A 20,525-nucleotide genomic window follows, 5' to 3' on the forward strand; every position below is an offset into this window, starting at 1 on the left:
CCTTTCGGACGAAAGGGAACGTATACTGCATGGGGTCACGAGCCGTCTTTCGCCATCGCTCTGCCGGTGTATACAGGCCACTACGCTGGCTGGCTTCGCGAGGTGGTATATAGGTGGCGCTGTCTGTCGCGTCCTCCACCAACCTGTAGGGATGCCCGCTCCTCTCGAACTATCCCTCTTTCCCTCCCACCCGCTGCTGTCAGACCTCTTACCTTCGTGACTCACCTCGTGGATTGTCTCGCCGCCTGCTCCCACGGCTCCTGCATTGTATTCCACCAGGGAAGAAAGAAAGGAACGTGGACGATGAGGGAATAGAATGGAGGGATTGAAATTGGGGAAAAGGTTAGGGCCTTTAGCGCGCATTACCGGGCGGTGGCAGCATGACGCCGCAGCCCAGGAACTGGGGGCGAGGTTGTGGGGAGAGATTTCTCGCTCCTCTCGTAGGCTATAGGCACAGCCGTTGCTGCACGTCCGTCCGTGCTCCGGTGATCGCTGCGGGGGATAAATTCCACCTTGATTCCCTTCGCCAGCGCATGCAGAATCCTGCTTACCTTCCCCATCTCTTCACCTTGGCTGACAGGCCTTAGGGAGAACTCTCCCTGATGGGAGCATTGGCTGATGGGGAGACGGGATGGCTGCCGTGTAGCCCACGGTGAGGGCTCCTACTTTGGTATGGTGGCGGGGGGCGTTCAAGGTGTGTTTGGGAAGAGGAGGAGGCCACGTCCAGTGGAGCTCTGATCGTGGGGAGAAAAAAAGAGCCGGACGGGTGGGGAAGGGCCTTTCCCTGAAAGGTAATCCCCGGCACGCGTCGTGCTCGTTAAGCGGTCGCATTGAAGAGCAGTCATCGCGGCGCGGCTGCGACGACCATGGGAATACGTGTGCGAGATACGGCCGGGGCCTCACCTTGTCCTCACGACTCCAGCCTGTCCGGACCCCGTATAGGACTCAGCTGTGACTGCTTTGCATACAGAGCCGTTGCCATCCGCTACCGGGGGAGATGAGGGGGACATCCAAACGCGGGGATTAAAGAAGAACGGAAACGTTCGGTTTTTGTTCCCGCCTTTCTACTGTTGTTTGGCTGGCTTGTCTGGTGGGCAACGTTTTCTCTCGTTGTTTGTACTTGTACGCTTCCCTTCGTTTGCTTCGCCCGGAGGCGAAGGTGAATGCCGAGTAGAACCTGTGTGGGGATGGAAAAAAAGGGAGCAGGGGATCTAGTGTGTGCCAGATGGGGAAGACGAGATGCCGTCCACTTACGTTGGCCGCCGCGTGTTGCCGGTCACGCTGAAAGCTTACGTTGCCTTTTGTTTGTGCTTTCCCGGCTTCCCCGTTCCTCCGCCGCCTGCGGCGGTGAGGTTTTTATTGTGATGGTGATGATCGCGGTCATTATGGAAAGGTGGGGAACGTCGATTTTGGCCTGGCGTTGTAGGAGAGGATTTGGAGCAGGAGAAGCTCTGATGAAGTAATGAAATGAACCGTCTCGGGTCAACGTTGGGTTGAAGGAGGCTCACTTGCCAGTGTATATGAAGTCCCGTTCTGACGTCTTCCAAACATCTGACAATGTCTACCATGAGCGTTCGCATCACGATTTGGCCCACGGAAAGGGCGGGAAAAATATCAGGGACCGCGTCTGAAAATGTGAATTCTGGGAATGTATATTGATAACGACATGAGATATTGCTTCCCCTCCCCACCCCCCCCCCCCCCGCCAGAAAAAAATTATGGAAAATTTTAAACTGCAGTAGGGTACGTATTTGGGCTGGTTGGTTCATGATTTCCACTCGTAATCGCTTTAAAGAGGGGTTTCCTTTGCTTGTTGTGTTTACGACTTGTGTTGCATGTTGATGTGTTTGCACCGCTCACATTGTCATGAAGTCCTACAAGCCCCGCCATGCTGTGGTTCGGGCAGCGAAATATACTTACGTGGACACAGTGAATGCGATAAAACACTTTCCATTATTCACTATCTTCGGGACTGTCGCCCCCATACCCGCCTACATCTGCGACTTTTCCGGCGAGGAAGCTGAAAAAGAATGTCATTACGTACGTACGCTATAGCCTGATATACTCTACTATTTAAGGAGTAGGCGAATGAAGTTTGGTACGAGAAGTTATGAGAAAAAGGTGATGATAGGAACTAAGTGCAGGCCCACGAGATATGCGTATCACAGCCGCTGTAGGACAACCCGGTGTTATTTTCTCTAATTAGTTTAATGAGCATGAAGCTCCGTGTGGTGATGTAGGCTTTATCCAAGATCCCATAAGACGCTTTTATCCACCGTGTGACTGCAAAGGAGGCCGCAAACATCTGCCACTACCTGATATTGCGCCCGAAAGCGAAAAAGATGGTGCACTGTTGCGTGTATATCCGCATAAATCATGAAAGAATGTATTTCTATCTATCTACCTATATCTATCTATCTATCTATCTATCTATCTATCTATCTATCTATCTATCTATCTATCTATCTATCTATCTATCTATCTATCTATCTATCTATCTATCTATCTATCTATCTATCTATCTATCTATCTATCTATCTATCTATCTATCTATCTATCTATCTATCTATCTATCTATCTATCTATCTAATCAGCCGTCTACGACTTTGTGCTCTCCTGGCCCTTTCGTTAATTGGACATATACCAAAATTGGTATGGCACAACATGACTCTATGACGAACATCAGTGATTGGTCATAACATGAAAATCATAACACGCATGTCATGAACGGCATGATTTACATGCCACGGCCTTGGTGCTCTTGCGGCCGTTTCGTAAACTTGATATATACCAAAATTTGTACGGCATGACAAGATTGTCTGACAAACATAAGTGACAGGTCCTATCGTGCAAATCATGACATGCATGTCATGTACAGTATGATTTACATGACATGGTCTCGCGGCGCTCGCGTCCGTTTAATTATATCAATATATACCAATATTGGTACGACGAAGCATTTCTGTATGGCGAACATAAATGACAGGTGGTAACATGAAATCATGACATGTGTGTCATGTACGCTATGACATACATGCCCCCTCTCATGGTGCGCTTGCGGTCGTTTCGCTTAATTGACATGCACCAAATTTGGTATTGCGTGACGTGACTGTATGAAGGAAATAAATCACAGGTGGTAACATGAAAATCACGACATGCATGTCATGTAGAACATGATTTACATGCCACGCTCATGGTGCGCTCGCGGCCGTTTCGCTAGCTTGGTAAACACCAAAATTGGTATTGCATGACGTGAATACGCGACGAACATGAATGACAGGTGGTAAGATGACAATCATGACATGCATTTCATGCGCAGCATGATTTACATGCCGCGTTCATGGTGCGCTCGCGGCCGGTTCGCTAGCTTGGTATACCCTGAAAGTGGTATTTGGTGACGTGACTATTAATATAAATGACAGGTGACAACATGAAAATGATGACATGCATGTCGTGTAGCGCTTGATTTACATGACACTGTCTTGGTGCGCTTCCGGCCGTTTCGTTACCTGGATATACACCAAAATTGTTATGGTATGACATGAGTGCGTGACGAACATAAACGACACGTCATGCATTGTGTATACCAGAATACGCGTTTCATTATATTAAAGATTTTACATATATATATACATGAATGCATGGCAAACATGCGATGTACAGTGAATTAGATGTCATGACATGAATGACTTCATTTGCCTCAAGGGCAAACAAAGCGATGTATGCAGCTCTTTGCTGGCTGCTTCGCATTAATCGAGTCCCATAGTGCGTGGGATCTGCTGAATTTTTGTTTAAATGACTAAAAAATAATAAACATACAAACTGATTCACGGTGTTATTCGCTCGAGCACACCTGCTTGCCATATAAGTGTAAAATAAACTGGGGAGGGGCGAAGCATGTAGGGAAGGTTGTTTCATCTCCACTAACGTGAAACATGGGGTGGAGCGAAGCATGCGGTGTGCGCCGGTGTTTCCCACCGCAAAATCGCTGCTAATGGCCAACGAGAGACAGAAGAATAATAAGATGGGCCTGACCGAGGTAATTCGCCACATTGTTTTGAGAGACGTTTCTTCGATGAGGCACTAGTGCACGTGCCAAGCCTAAAACCGGTCATGTAGGGAAGGGTGTCTCAGCTCCACTAATGTCACCGGAAAACTGCATCGGAATGCAGCTTACCCTACAGGGTGCTCTTTCTTCTTTTTCTTCCCTACATGCCCGGTTTCAGTTCCCTACGGCATGTAGGGAAGGGTGTTTCAGCTCCACTAACGTCGTCGGCTTTGTTAGGCTAGCTGTTGCCTTCTTCATTTTTAGTGGACCGGTGGCGAGTAAAGCACCATCACTTTTCAGATATGTTTCAAAAAAGAGTGTTTCAAGCGATCCACGTTTGTGCCTCTGGTTTCAGATAAACTTGAGCGCCTTGGTAAATTTCGCCGGGGATGGTGACAGCGCTGCTAAGCCAAACATAATGTTTTAGGCAGTAACGAGGAACCTTTAAAGGAACTGACAACCGATTTTTCAGGCACCTATTTCTTTAGCGCAACGGAAAGCTAACTGGTCAGAGTGCCTAGCCATGGAATGGTGACGTGGAAAACGCCGTGAGGCATTTTTAATCAGAATTTTAACACGAAAGTGTTTTATGCCGGGGTCCACCAAGACTTCAGTGACGTATTTCCGTCACGGAAATGACGTCGAAAAAATATACGCAATCAGTTAGCAAAGAAAAAAAGGTACCGTCAACTGGCATCGAACCCACGACCGCTCGGTCGGCAACAACAGATGCCGGGCACGCTATCCACTGCGCCACGGTCACAGACTCTGGAGGTTTTACGAACGCGCCTTTTATATCTACCACTCTCCCGGTCGGCTGGGTGGTGTTGACCTCTGCGAGTGGTAAGGCAAAGTAATTCGTCATTGCTGTGGCCTCCACGACTAGCACCTGCAACGCGTTACGCGTCCGTCCCATTCGGCGCGTTTTCAATCGAAGTTCAATTTTGTCAATGGCTTAACACACCGCGAGGTGGCGACTTTACCCAAGCGTCGTAAAAGCGTCGATCTCGTTCAGCATCACGCTAATACAAACCAAAAATAGCTCTGCGACGCGCGTCTGCCTCACCTGGCTGTCCCCGCGTTCCCCGTTGTCGCGCTCGCCCCGAGAAAAATTGCGGCCGTGCTACCGGGGCGACACGACGCGCTTTGCGGTTCCCTCAAGTGCGGCCGTGGGTGTTCAATCACATTTTAACATGCCGCGGGATGGCGAACAAGCTCTGCGTCCAATATGCGTCGCTCTTCTGGCTATCACACCTCGTTCACTGATTACGCTTTCACCGTTAACTATTACAGCTACCACAAGGGTTTGTTTAATCATTTAACATGGACGTTAGTCGTCGGGATGGAGATGTACCACAAATCATCAACGTGGGTGCATACAGGTTAAACGGCGCCATTAGCTGCCAGACATTAATATACATTGTGCAAACTCTCTTATATCAATGTACAGTAAGCATTCAGTTACTTCTGTAAGGACACGCTTTACTTTCGTGTTATTCCGATTCCTATGACGGAGGGATCAACCGTGTTTTTTTCTCTCTGCGGCGAATATGAAGTCTTAAACACACTTGACAACACATGCTGCAAACAGTGAGCGCGATAACGGTTCGTGTTCGAGCGTGGCGGTTTACTGCGCATGCGTGCACTCCCCGCGCATGCGCTGCGGCTGGACATGGGCCACTGGCGGCCGCGATGGCAGCGCCGCTTCTCACCGTGCAACTCCTTTTACCTCGTATACGCAGCCCACAACAGAGCGGGGATAGATAATAATATACCTACTCTAACTTTGAGGACCAATTATGATGCGCATGACAGCATCAGACAAGGTGACTACGTACAGGAATGTGACCGACATCATAATCCAGCTTCAAGGCTCTTCCGCTAGGCTGCGCGACATACCGGTTTTTGTTACTTTTAAGCACGATTTAGAAATATAAATCCTACTCACAACTCGAAAAGGATGCCGGAATCTGTCACTATATTTCATGTTCTTTTCATTTCTACCAGGATCTATCTAATCACACGTTCTTCCCAGTTGTCGGTCCCTTTAACTCACAATATGCATAGTATGGACCGGTGGCGAGTAATGGAATTTACCCAATTTTTTTGGCGCATACCCGTTTATGATGGACCATGACTGATGCGCCGACTAGCCGAGACCCTATAAGGTGCTTCGCCCCTAAAAGCGTGTTTGGCTGTCCCATAGCTAACACTGGCGTTTAGTGGGTAAAAACGGATAGATAGGTAAAAAAAAATACAAGCTTCTTTATTGCCACCTTTTCATCGCAAGTAAAAATTTTGATAGGTGCAACAGACGACGACAAACGTAATATAAATTTTCTTAGCTTCCGCTGCTTAATTCTCGTATCAGATGTTATTATATGCACGAGGTGGTCACAATCAGTGAAAATGTTTTAAAGATGCCTTTTCTTATCGTACATGTTGTTAAAGGGACACTAAAGGCAAATATTAAGTCGACGTTGATTGTTGAAATAGCAGTCCAGAAACCTCGTAACGCTGCTTTTGTGCCAAGGAAATGCTTATTTTGAAATAAAATCACGTTTTTAGTGGTCCGCATCGCGTTAGCGCGCTTCAAATCTCCCGCCTGAAAATACGACTCTCATACGTCACTGCTGCCGTGCCCAACGTTGCCAGCTTTTACTGCGCGGCCGCCGACACTAGTAGCAGTCAAGCGGAAGTAGCGGGATAGCAACAACGGCGCTGCGGCAAAGACTTGCTCGGATGGGCACATTCAAAGCCGTCACCAAGTTGCGGTTGGTCTCGTAATCCTCAGTACGAAAGTGCAGCGAGCACACACGCAGAGGTTTTGACTGTTTAGCACACTGGCGCAATGGCATGACACTAAGCCACTTCGAGCGTAAGGGTTCATTCCGCGGCACCCAGTGAAAAGACAGACCGGTTTCCTTGCTGCAGCGCTGGCGTTGTGCACCATTCGGGCATCTGGCAGTATCACACGCATGCGGCATTTCGTCGAACTTCCTGTCAGAGCGACTTTCACGAGCGCGCAAAACACGCACGGCAGTACGCGATCCCGAAACTACCACTGAGACGGGCGAGGCGCAGTTCGGCGAAAACGGAACCTTTGAACCACGCGCGCCGTTCCCCATGGCAACGCCACATAGGTTTTGTTTTCCATGAATCAAGCGGAAACGAACAAACAGCATTTTATTACGTCTTTTGATGCTCGGAATGTTCTTTTTTTACTGCTGCTAGTTTGATTGCTAGTGATTTATTGTAGGCCGACTTCGTCATCGGGATCACTTCGAAAATGTCCCACTCGTGGCGCTCATCATGTGATACATTTAGCTTAATTTCTCGGTAAGTAGGGCACTGCTGTTGATAATATTGCCGTTTTAGAAGTTGTCATACATTGGGCTTTCACTCTGACATAAATTGTTATTTGCCTTTAGTGTCCCTTTGAACTCGACAATGAGTGTAATGAAGGTTTCCTATAGCCGTAAAGATGTGTATGTCAAGCCATACAGAATATCTGAGTTTGGACGTCTACGTGTCACCTTATTTTACGTATTTGAACTTGGGCTCCGCGACTTGTGTCCATATATGAACTTATCTGACCTATTTCAACTTTCACGGGATCTTCGATTGTATTGTATTTGCAGTTCTTATGTTCGACTGTATTTTTGCTACATATTTTGTCTGCTAAGCGAGAAGGAGTAGCCGGTCCCACCATAATGGCACCAACCTCTCCTATTCATCATTTCATTAATAAAAAAAAAAGGATCCCACCAATGGCACAATTACAACACTCTTAACGGTATAAAAATTGTTAGTGTGTATTATCTTCTCAATAGCCGTTTCAGAATGACGACCTGATGCGGTTAGTATATACTGGACTATGTGCCGCTTTTCACACGGCGACGCGTCTGCCTTCGTACGACAGGGTCGCAGATGGCGATATCACTTCTCAAAAGTAATTAAATTACATTGATAATCACTTTTCTAAGACTTGTAAGTGCAATTAAATTACATTACTAATTACAGCTGGCTGGAGGAAATAACATTACACTACTTTTACAAAAGTTCGCCATTTATGCACTGACTCAATTACATTTTATTTACTGCACATATATACTGGAAGCTCAGACATCGTTGTTCAACTTCCCACGCTTGAGGTTTGGCACTCAGATAAACTCGTATTTGTTATTTTCATTTCTTTGTTTTTTTGAAGATTTTTCATGCTATAAGAGAAACGGATATGCCATATTTTAGCCAAAAGTATTTAGGAAAGTAATGAGTAATTTTCTTGACATTACTCGCTTGAAGTAATTCATTGCATTACTCATTGCAGCAAGAAGTAATTAATTACTGTAAATTGATTAATGCGAAGCAGGGGGGTAGCCAGAAATTTTTTTTTCGGGGGATGGAGAGGAGGGGGGGGGTTCAACCGTACTTTATGTACGTGTGTGCGTGCGTTTTTATGTACCCCCCTCCCCCTGCTGGCTACACCACTGCTGGAGAGGATACATCGTCACTCCATCGTCCTGTATACGTCCCCCAATCCCTCGTGAAAACAAGAAGCGTCCCGACAACATGACCTGCCTGCCTCCGTAGAGAAGGAGAGCTCGAAGGGGAACTCAGAGCCATGCAGCTAAGGTGTGCGGCGTGGGAGACCAGACCGACCATGTGTTCTCGTCTCCCCCCCCCCCTCCCCCCTCCACCTGCAGTGCTGATCTCCGCCTCATATAGAGTGAGCTTGCTTTGGGCTACCGGGGCTTGCACCTTTGCTCCGTGAAGGTCAGGGTCATACCGCCGTGACAGGCAACCTCATGGGTGGCAATTATAAAGCAAAAACTAAATAAGTAGAACGGGGCGCTGCATTCGAGGCCCGTGAGAACCTGAAGGCGGCCACATACCCTTGAAACGACCAAAGATATCCTGTTCCGTATATTCCCCGATTTGTTGCGCTTACATTTACGCGTACACAGGCACATGCATGCAATTAAAAGCGTTCACTTTTTTCTTCGCAAGAGCGTCATTTGCTCATTGTCCGTTTGCGAACGAAGTGCCAGATAACGTTAATACAGATATTTACTCGTCATTTACTAACTATTAAAGGGACCGACAACTGCCCAGAACATGAAATGAGTTGACTCCATTGATGTAAAGATTGTCCGTTACACTTACTCAAACCAACCCTGTTTTTTTTTCGTGAGAGATGGATTTATATTTTTATTTCTTAATTGAAAGTCGCGAAAAATGACCTGTGGCGCCTCTGGCGGCAAAAACATTAATCATCCGATGAAGACGGCCACGTGACCGTTGATTGCTGCACGCGGTCGACGATTTTTTTGTTAGTATTGAAATATTGTTCGTTTCTTTATATTAAAAAGTATTACTCCATAATAATGTACATATAGGCCTGCGTTAGTAGTATGCATTAAAGTGGCGCTGCCTTCGCGTGACGTAATGATCCCATGCTCGTCAGCGCGTCTTGAGCAACTTTTCAGCGTGCTCATGCAACCGTGCACGCAGTTTCCATGTCGCTAAGATTTTGGAGCGACATAGTTTTGCTACCTACACTTCGTCTCAGAAATGACGCGCGCTGGTACTCGGTGCGGCTGTGCATATGCACAGTTACGTTTTCGATTACTTGGCTTGGCTCGTGTATATCGAGAGAGTAACGACGCCGGGACAAGCCATCCATGACACAGGCGCAGGCAACCTTGGGCGCAGGCGCACACAACGCTGTACAAATACCGGGAAGGTGTATAAAGCCACACATCTCATTGTAACAGCTTGCTATTTTCAAAAATGGTTGGAAAGCTCAAAATAAAGGTGGTTAAGCATAGTTACAGTAACTCCTGCGAAAGGAGAACAACGACAGCTTTCACAAGGGCTAGCGGCATCGCTATCAATTCTCAGCGTTGCTGGAGCAAGCCTCCATGCGTGTTTGGAGCCTTTCAGATCGAAAAATACTGCTTATAAAATAACTACGTGCTTTTCGGATAAACCACTGCAGCTACAAACGCTACGAAGGGTGAGCTTCCTGTCGCGCCGTAAAAAACTGGTTCGAGAAAAATCAGTTGTCGGTCCCTTTAAAGACGTCATGGTAATATTGACAGGATAGAATGCAAAGTCAAATCAGAAGTAAAATACAGCTATCTATATACCTTTTAAATGTCAAGCTGGAAACACGCCGGAAAATAATGTAAGCGTAAACAGGAAATAAATTCTTTTCAGCACTTGGGACATTGAAGCTTCGAGGATAGGGTATTCACGACAAAATTATCCAGCATGCAAATACCGCTTATGTCAGTAACGAATCCACGTCGTATATGCAGCTGTTCTGACGTTAAAGTCTTATACACGCGGCCTTATTTTTCTGAAGGGGGAATTATTATTGTGATTATCTTCGTTTAACCCGCAAGCTTTCATTTAGAGTGCTCTCAGACTACAGACGTATGTCCTTTCGTAACTTTACACTGCGCCTCAAGTATACGCGATAGCTAATTAGTGCTAAGTAAATCCTATTGCTCAAGCTAGTCGCTCGATTTCCATCACCTGTTCAGATGTACCTGCAGTTGCACCACGAAACATTTCCGCTGTGTATTGCAGCGGTCCCGCCTTGTCCGATCGCTAATGTTCACTTATGCGTCGAGCGGGCGAAATGACAATATTGACCTTGTTACATTGTTTGAGAAAGTCTGAATCTTATCAGTCACTCATGACCTGTGACACCGTGACGTAGCTTAAACGCTTTCTTCAAGGAATGGTGAAATCGGCCGCTATACTTTCATTATTTTCACATAACACGCGACTCATTGGTAAAGGCTGAGCTAATTGAGGCTGCGGAAACGCTAACCGGGGATAGTATGCAACACACCCGGCAGATTAGAGCAGCAAGGGGAAAATGCACTCGATCTTTCTTCCGTGTAAGTGGTCCTCTAAGCTTCTCTGTAAATAGTTTGAGTGGAGCTGTAATATTTTCTTTGGTTAGGTACCGAACGCTCGTAGTCGGTAGCCTTGAAGTCGTTAACACCACTGTTATTTTTAAAGTGCCAGACCTTTGTGGAAGCTCTGTATGTTAAAACATTTGCACGTTTGGAGGAGTTCTATCTGTCCTAACTCAACACGAAAATTAGTGACTCGTCGTGTGAATCGCCAACCGCACCAACACACGGCCTGTGACGTTGCGCCTTCTAATTAATAAGGCCCCTGATAAAACAGGACGTTTCGCAATGAGGAGATCATGCGGTGGCGAAAGGCTGGCGTTAATGAGTTCCTGCTCGTCACGTACAAGCGCTACGCTCCGGAAACTACGGAATCGCGGACACGGCTGTCGCAGGTGCGGCGGCCAAGCTGTGGCCCGTGAGCGAGGGGGGGAGGGGGAATGGAGGAAGCGCTTTTGCGTGCTCCCGCCTCCGGGCCCACCTTCGCCAGCGCGGCGCCCGTAAGGGGAGGGGGGCGAGGGGGGGGGGGGGCGACCGGTGCGCCGATGCCGCCACCCCGGCGGCGGCGGCGGCGGCGCGTCCTGCAACCCAGGCGACGCGCGCACCGGCCCAACGCACGGATGGGGCACGGGGAGAGACAAGGCGAAGGGAAAGGAACCGGGGGGGGGGGGGGGGAGCCTCGGGCGCGCACCGGAGAGGAGCGAGCTCACCGGCGACGGTAGGGCCCCCCATACGCGAGTCGAGCCGCGCGGTGCAGCAAGCAGCAGCAACGGCAGCGCGGCCAGGAGCAGCCCAGTGCGCAGGCGCCCTGCTTTGGCCTTCCCCCCCTCCTTGCCACCTCTGCTTTCACCTTTTTGCCCGGCGCGCGCGGTAACTCAGGCGGCCGGCGGCACTGAGAGCGGACCCTTCGTGGAACACTGCTGCTGCGCCCCCGCCGGTCTTTTTCTTTTCCTCCCCGTGTGTCTGCCTCCCCCCACCACCCACCGAAACCACACCGTCTGTGAGCGCGCCCAGAGCCTCTCGTCCCCTGGCACCGAAACCTTCCGACTTCCTTTTCCTCCGAGTGCTCGCCGTCGTTGACAGCCCCGCGGTTCTGGGTGTCCATCGTGCCGCCGCCTCGCAGCCAGCGCGTCATGTGTGTTGCCGGTGTTGTGTACCCCGAGGAGAGGACGACGGAGCCGAACGTCCCAAGCGTATTTCGTCGCCCGAGGATGACGATCGCCGACGCACGTCGTTGCCGCTACCTTCCCATCAGCATCTTCCTCGGCGACTGTCCTCACTGCTAAACACGCTGGACAGGTACGGAGGCTGCGCGCTCTCGCCCCCTCATTAACCTCCCCACCCCCACCCCCTCTTTCCCCCAGCATCATCCCTGGTTTCCTGGCACCTCTTACCGTTATTGTGAACGTGTGCTCGACGGTGTTTGTGTTCTGAGTGGTGGGCGGAGTTGTTTCCTTGCGTCGCGTGTGCCGTGGGACCAACAACGTGTGTCACGTGATACATGTGTAGGCGTGTCATGTGCTTGTGTGTATGTCCGAAGCCGCTTTGGGTGCCTTGATTGAGTGATCGACGCCATGTACCTAGGCCATGTACTTCACCATACTTGGAGAGCTTGCGTAAGCCTCGGTGGTGGCTGATTACCACGTCATAGATGGTGGTATCGTGGTAAACGCATGGGCTGAAATTTTTCACGTTGGCAGATGGGTAATATTGCCCGATCGCAACTGTCCTGTCACGTGTGACGCTTCCATCTACAGGCTTATATCATGCTGTAGTATAATGATAACACCATACAATGTTACACGTCACCTCGAGCCGCTCATTATCTTTATCACATTATGAACTCGGGTACTAAGCAACACCTTTCACAGGTGCACTCGACATTGAGCTGCGTTTACACTGACATTTTGCTGTGGGGCATGCGGTTATAAGTGTTACGATGGGCATGTGGACTAGGCTTCTCTGCAACACCATTACGGTTACCCTACTACCTTACTTAAGAATCGATGCTTAATCGTATCCCGCGCTCGAGGCGGTAATTATTTTCTTTGTTTCTACAATATATTTGAGAGATGATAATAGTAGCAGTAGAATAATATTGGCCTCGGAAGCATTTAAGAGATGAAAAGCTGCAAGAGGAGCAAGTCCCGGCAGAGAAAGAGAATAAGAGCACACTCGAGGAATTAGGAGTATGGGTGTAGTGAATTTTAGAACCGAATCGGACGCGAATAAAATACTGTTCGAATATTTTTCGAATGTAAAGGCAACCATTTTCAAAGCAGCCCCAGAATGGTAATGTAACCATTTTCGAAACAGCCCGAGAATACCACACCGTTTTGTTTGAAATATTCACTAGCTTTAACAAAGGGACGATTACTTTCAACCGACAAAGGAATACCACAATTTTGTTAACTGAGGCAAGCTCCTATAGAACAGCAGCTAGAGCCTTAGAAATATTTTTTAACTGCAGGTTTAAATACAAGAGTGACTATAGTCAAGGTGGCACTTTGTCAACAGCTTTTAAATAAAACTGATATATAAATAATGAACAATATTCACAAGTCACCATCATCATGAACGCCATGACGAAGATAGTGGATTGCTGTTGCTTCGCCGACACTGGCGTCATAAGTAAAAACGCCTTCATCCTATTGTAATCAATATACCGTCGATTGTCTTTAAAACGTCGGGCTACATGCACCATATTAATTCGATGATTAAAACAACAAACGTTCCCCCTCTTCGTCCCAACGTTTCGTTCTTTTGAGGGTTGTTCATCGGTGCTTATTATTCGAAAAATATTCGGTATTGCTAATATGCACTATTCGATTCGTTATTCGAAATTTTCGAACATTCGCGCACCAGGCCTATACGAGAAATTAAAGTTCGACGTATACATAGCAGAAGCGCGAAATAAAATGTTATCAAGCAGAAGAAGCGCACAATGTCGCCTCTCCAAAGACATGTGTATATATTCTTCGAAATATTAACAAAACAACGTACATCTGCGTTATATTATAGCTTTTGAGCACTGTAGGCTTACTTATGATTCGAATGATTTCTGCGCAACTGTCGCCAAGCTAGAGCTCAAGCAACTCCACTCGCATAGGTCTCACTAAAATCATGTGCTTTCTAACACACTGAAACTCACCAAGTTCGGACCGACTCTCCTTATATAATATATATATACATGGCCTCACACTAAACGAAATCAGCTTCAAGCAAGCTCGCTCAGGCTCACGGTGGCTCGCAAAGAAGCACCGATTTAGACTCACATGGCATGGCTCATATCTTCCCATGAAATTTGATCAATTCAGGAAGAATTTTAATCCCTTGTGGCTCCTTGAACTCAAATCAGACTCCTTATGCTGCTCGAAGGGCATTATAATAAATACTAAAGTTTGCAGTATACAAAGTTCGAAGTGTTTATAAAATATATATATATATATATATATATATATATATCAAAACAAGCAGAAAGCAGCCATGTATTTCCATGTTATGATGTTGCACAATAGTGACCATACAAATTGGGAATAGATGTAGAAAATAGAAGCGCCACAACTTGACATGCAAAGTATAAATTTTAATTAGCTAGAAGAATAAGAAGATTCAAATGGTTAATGATCAGTTATTAAACCACATGATATACAATGAAGCCTGAGAATGTGTAGGGGAAGTTATTCTGTTTAATTTAGATTTAAATGCCACTTAAATTCTTGTGTTTCACATGTGTTGGGCGCTTGGGGTTCTTTGATATGCCATATTAAGTTGCGATAGACACAGACCCCCCATGAACTCTATTCATCCACATCGCAGCCCGGAAAACGGAGTCTCTACGTTTGCTCTTTATCTCCCATAGCATTAACGGCTTCTCGGCATAACATATATGTTATGCACAGTAGTTCAAACACCAAACTTTAATAAGAGCAGCTTTTTTTTTTTTTTATTGACATAATATAAGGAGATGTTGGTGCACAAATAAGGCGCCGGCTACTGCTTAGCTCTTGGAGTACATAGAGTCCATAACATAAAGTACATAGGGTCCATAAGCATAAAGTACATAGGGTCCAAATTTCTAATCACAATTAACCCACAGTACATACAATATACAACCCAGCGTAACAGTCAAAACAACATATTCGACAATCACATATATGTGTACACGCAGTGATGGTAAAACTTTAGCAGCTTATGTCACCCAGTGATCAATCGCCGTTGGCTATAGCCTTATTTATGTTGTATACGTAAGCTCCATGTCGCGGTTCTCGGAATAACTATTCCGAAGTGGACAGGTCCGAAAGCAATCGATTGAAACAAAAACATCAAAAGTCCTATATAGCAAAATGCCGAAGAATTCTGAGAGATGTGTGGGAAGCCGGCCGAAGGCTTGTTATCGATTGTGGGATATGAAATACCGCGCTTGCATTAACGTTGCCTACGCCGCGCACGCATTAATTATGTTCTCCGAATAAGCTTCATTACACACGTGTTTGACGTACGGATGAGGTGCACGACCTCCTTCCTCTCGACGGACCCCGTTACGGGCTTTTCTTTCGCGCCTTTACAACCAGCGCACAGATTTCGACACGGCTCTTCGAACCTGACGCTGACAGGATGGTTGCGTCACTAGGGACCTTTTTCGACTCCCTGTCACGGGCCCACCCTGCAGTCTTTCTCTCGGTGTTTCTTCTCAGAATGAAGAAAATGAGAGTTGCGTATAGGCCACTAAAAGGGCGAGGACGTGTTGCGCCAGCTTCACCGGTTCGGCGTTTGATGTCTGTCACTGTACGAGATTGATCTGAACAATGGGGTGCAAAGGCTTAATCTGCACGCGCTCCACCGAATCGCCAGCAATCTCTTTTCGCGGAAATTTAACTTCCCTAGTTCACCCGCGCAGTTGATTAAACTCCGTGCGAAAAATGGCGTTCTTCTTGATAAGCACATTTATACAACAGACGTACGCTGCTAACAAGCCATAAATTACGTATAATTGACCGGACTGTCTTGTTTGTCGTACAGCTCACATCGGTTGATAAGCAGTCAGTGACACTTGACCACGATCGATGCTGATCAATTCGGGTTATAACTCCAGGGTCACGACTGTATACGTGGTTAGGTGGATACAACTTATTTCACGCAGCTGAATGACAGATGGCGCAGCAAAGAAAAAGAAAAGAAAACTTGGAGGACGCTTGAGCTTCGCCTTCAAGAGTATAGAACGGGATAGCCTAATCGGGCCCCGTTCGCATCGCCTTTTTATTCTCTATGGCCAGGCTTCGCTTCTCGGTGCGGACGCCTCAACCGTGCCGCCAAGAAAGGAACGTCTGTATGCGTAACATTGGCCGTTTTGAACTGTTCTCGAATGCATGCCTTCTGTAAGTAAAGTTACGAAGCGCCCGCTATACGACATATACAATTCATCAGTTTGTGAATTAGGGAAGTAATTAAGGCAATGCGCGCGCCTATACGCAGCTGCACACTTTGTTGTTTGCTGCTGCTGCTGATGATGATGATAAATAATTACTGAGTGTTTTGTAATAGGTGGGCCTTTATTACCGCCCACTCGTTGCGCAATTCACACATCTGTGACGCCTGGTGTGAGTATGCGCTTCTGAGTGAGTGAGTCAGAACTTTATTGTGGTCCAAAAGTGGCAGAAGCTGAACGCGACTGGAGGTCCCGCTATAGCTCAGCCAGGTGGCTCCACCCAGGAAGGTGCCGGAAGCTGGAGCTGCGTTTCTGCCTGGCTCTATATGACATTTGTTAGCGCGAATTCTCGCACTATACTTGTCGCCTGTATAGGATTTCTTTCCAAACCAGTTTCAAGCACTGGCGTGGCTCTGTGGTACAGAAGACTTAAATGCCACGCAGAAGTGCTGGGTCCGATTTCGGCTTGCACCCATAATTTTTATAATTTGCATCCATCGTAATTTTTCGCTCACAGCTAACGATGCCGACTCCGAAATTTCCGAGACTCCTCTGCCTTTTATCTCGACCTCTCTTCGATGCGCGTTTGAGTGGTCATCCTTGAATCTAGCTGCGCAGGGAGCTATGCTGAACGACGATCGAAACTCATGTTTCAGACATTCACAGTTCTCTGCACTTGCAGATGTCAAGGCACTCCTGGTCAAGGCAACGTACACATGCATGTTACGTGGGGGCCAATTCTTGGCCCCACTTCTTCAGGAACATACTGGGACGTCGCGTGCGCAGGAAAGCGTTGTGTGTGCGAACTTGCAGTCATGCTCGCACCATGCATGCAGAGCATGAGTTTCAACATCCGTTCCAAGTTTCTTTTTTCTGCGCGATCCGCAGGAATGATCAGGAGATAATTATTAAGCTTATGTACTTGCGTATTGTATTTTTTCGATAGCATATGGTTTTTGTGTGTGTTTGGCCGCACTAATATTGTCACTATATCCGGCTCTTTCAGTATATGTATTTGGGCTCGACATACAGCTGCACGTTTGCGAGTCTCAGTGCCGCATATTGCGTGGTTGCATGCTTTCCGGCGGCGGCCCGTAGTTTGACTTCATGTTCCCCACCAGAAATTAAGATTTTCACGCAAAAAAAGAAAAAGAAAAGCGAAGTAGAGTGGAGTTTACAAAAATCAACCTTGCAAGTGATGCAGCTCTTTAGTGTCCCTGTGAAAAAAAGGAAAGATAGAGGAGAACGCGAAGAATAACATGGAATCGCTCGTGCAGACTTCTTTCCACGGAAAGAAGCTGCAAGTGCGTGACACTCGCGAATCATCCAAGGACGATGGAAGCGCTCGGACGCCTCCGAGTCCTCGGCTGCACGCACGCTCGCGCACCGTGGCTGCATGCATGGCGCACTCGCATAGATGCTCGGCCATATACTGACGCACTCACGCACGCGCGCGAGACGCGCCGCAGGAACCGGCGGCAGTTCCCTCTTGCTGCATCAGATCTGGGTGACAGTTTTCATTTTGTCGTGACAAATCGTCGTGTACCGCGCGGACCTTCCGCGAGGCAATCGCTCATCAGGCGGACGCACCACACTACCAGGAAGTGAAGAGGGGGGCGAGTTGCCGGTGTTGGAGTCCCGTGCTCGTGGAATCCGCTCTCCTTCAATGCTCCCTCATCTTCTTCCCGAGTCCAATCTTTCTTCTTCTCCCAGTCTTAGCTGTTCGTTGTTCGTTTGTTTTCTGTACGCGATTGTTCCGCTTGATTTGTTCTTCCTGCTTCCCTGGCGCCTGTATACACTGACCATTTTCATTGCTCGTGACGACGAAGGCGTTGCTCAAATTCTTGAACACAAGACTTGCACCGGCGGTATATCGTGGTATTGTGAATGCGAGGAGTGTGACTTTGTGTGTATGCTCCCCCTCTCCCTCTTTATCTCCACTAACTTCTAAACAGTTTTTATATATACTGGTCAGCAACACTGCCTCTCCTCTCTTCCCTGATCCTTCCTTCGTTCCTTCATTGCTCGTGCATGAAGCGGTTTACAGTTCTCGTAGCTTTTCATATATCATTGTCTAAAATTCTTTGTTTGGATGAGGCATCCTTCTCCTGAGGAGATAGTTGCAAAATCACGCCTCTGTGGCAATGCTATTCCTTTTCTCGCATTGACGTTTTAACTGCAATGCGAAAGAAAAATAATAATTTATGCATGTGCAAAGCACGCGTTGGAGTATGAGTATGTGTAAAGCGAAGCTATGCTGGTGCCCTCACTGGAGGCGCTCACTAATATACAATTACAGGGTACATTTATTTCCATCGACTTTTCTCCCGCCTTATACGTGTGCAGGTGCCACTGACCGCGGTTTCATTACGACGCTGCCGTTGTTCACATTTGCTTTCTTTTTGCAATATTGGCGTTAAAGACATGCGTTTATTTGTGGTTTTCCTCAACCTTTGCAGATTGTTGTCAATTCACGATTTTATGACATTACTGATTTTTTGTATCTTTCTTTCGTCACAGACAAGGACGACGCACTTTTTTTTTTTCGCGATGCGCCCGAAAGCAGACACAAATACAAGTGATCGCACTATGAGTATGTTGGATGGATGGATGGATGGATGCTATGAGCGTCCCCTTTATAACGGGGCGGTGACAAGTGCGCCACCAGGCTCGACAAAAAAAAAAAAAAAAGTTCCCTTTACTCTTCTTTTCCTTGTGTTGGCCTAGTGTCTCTACTTCAATTAAATCTATCTAACTACAGGAAAGAAAAAAACGTAAAATGTCCTCTTTTTTTTCAACATTTATTTTTGTCCTTCATTTTCTGCCACCAATACTCTAACCGTCTCTTACTTATTTCAATCACGGGTGTGTTCAGCTTTCCATTGTCGTCTCTAAAACCCAAGGTTCCATGTAGGCTCGTGCCCAAACGTACACCTGGGTGGATATACATTCAATCAGAACATGCTCCGCCGTTTCCTTATCTTCCCCGCAGCATCTGCATTGTTCTTTTTCTTTACTGAATCTCGCTTTATAACTACGTGTTCTAAGGCAACCCGATCTCGCTTCAAACATTAAAGCGCTTCCCCTTGAATTATCGTAAAATGCCTCCCTCCTTATTTCATTTTTGCCCTTTCGGTAGTTACTCAAAGCCGGTTTTTTCTCCATATAGGTGCCGTCCAGTAAATCCTCTCCGCCTCTCTGACTTTTCGCTTAACGCTCTTTATTGACACATTGCTTACTCTATACCAGCCGTATATTTACTAGTGAGCCTCCTAGTTCTTTTTCTCCACTGTGTGTCCACGCTCTTCCTATACAAATAACGGAACACCTTCTCTGCCCATCTACTCTCCTTCATATTCCTTAGCCTTTCTTCGAACCTTATTTTGCTCTGAGCCTCCCTCGCCTCAAGACCTGCTCATCCCATATCGCCCTTTACAGCCTCGTTTGTCGTCTTCCCGTGAGCACCCAACGCGAGACGCCCCACAGTCCTCTGATTTACATCCATTCCCGATTGCACCTCTGCCCTCATGCCCACCACTGAGTTTCCAAAAGTAAGCCCCGCAACCATTACACCTTTCCAGCGACCTCGAAGCATCTGTCGTATAAGAAGTCAATGTGAAGTAGCCAGAGCGCTATGGCTCACTGAGATAGCGCGACAAGTGTCGCGCGCTTTTCTTTTTTGTTTGTACCGATTTCCGATTGGCTACTGGTATTTCTAGCTTCCTATAGCGCTTTAAATTAATTTTCCTCCGTGCAATAGCGAGCAGGACTTTTTCTTATCAACATCCCTCTCTTTCCTGTGTTTAGATTTCTTCTCTCTCTCTCTCACTCTGATTATTTTACGGCAAAAATTATTATCACCAGACTGATTTCGTTGTGCCCTGACCTAATCGTACATCAGTACCTTAAGTTGAACATGTTTCCTTATTATATGACTGGTGTATATGTGTGCATGCTTAAGCATACCGACCACCCATGAACACTGTGCACGTACGATTATGTTGTGCGGGCATGTGATAAATGTATACTGAATATCACACTTTCTCACCTCTTTTCTTTCTCCGGCAGCCAATTGTAGCATAGACCATGCTGTATATAGAAGAAAAGCCTATACAGA

At 47.0% G+C, this 20,525-nt stretch overlaps 1 protein-coding gene across 3 annotated transcripts in view; it reads left to right on the plus strand.

Annotated features, from left to right (window-relative positions):
• The window catches only part of LOC119393311 (zinc finger E-box-binding homeobox 1), a 604,428-nt gene that overhangs the window by 177,033 nt on the left and 406,870 nt on the right, over positions 1-20,525 (plus strand). The window contains exon 1 of one of the 3 annotated variants that reach the window (XM_049416200.1): positions 11,767-12,279. The exons of the other annotated variants lie outside the window; for them this stretch is intronic. The gene's annotated coding sequence lies outside the window, so the exon portion shown is untranslated. Of the gene's footprint in view, positions 1-11,766; positions 12,280-20,525 lie in introns of those variants that run through there. 3 annotated transcript variants of the gene reach the window in all.

The sequence above is a fragment of the Rhipicephalus sanguineus genome, chromosome 5 (assembly GCF_013339695.2).
Source record: "Rhipicephalus sanguineus isolate Rsan-2018 chromosome 5, BIME_Rsan_1.4, whole genome shotgun sequence".
NCBI lineage: Eukaryota > Metazoa > Arthropoda > Arachnida > Ixodida > Ixodidae > Rhipicephalus > Rhipicephalus sanguineus.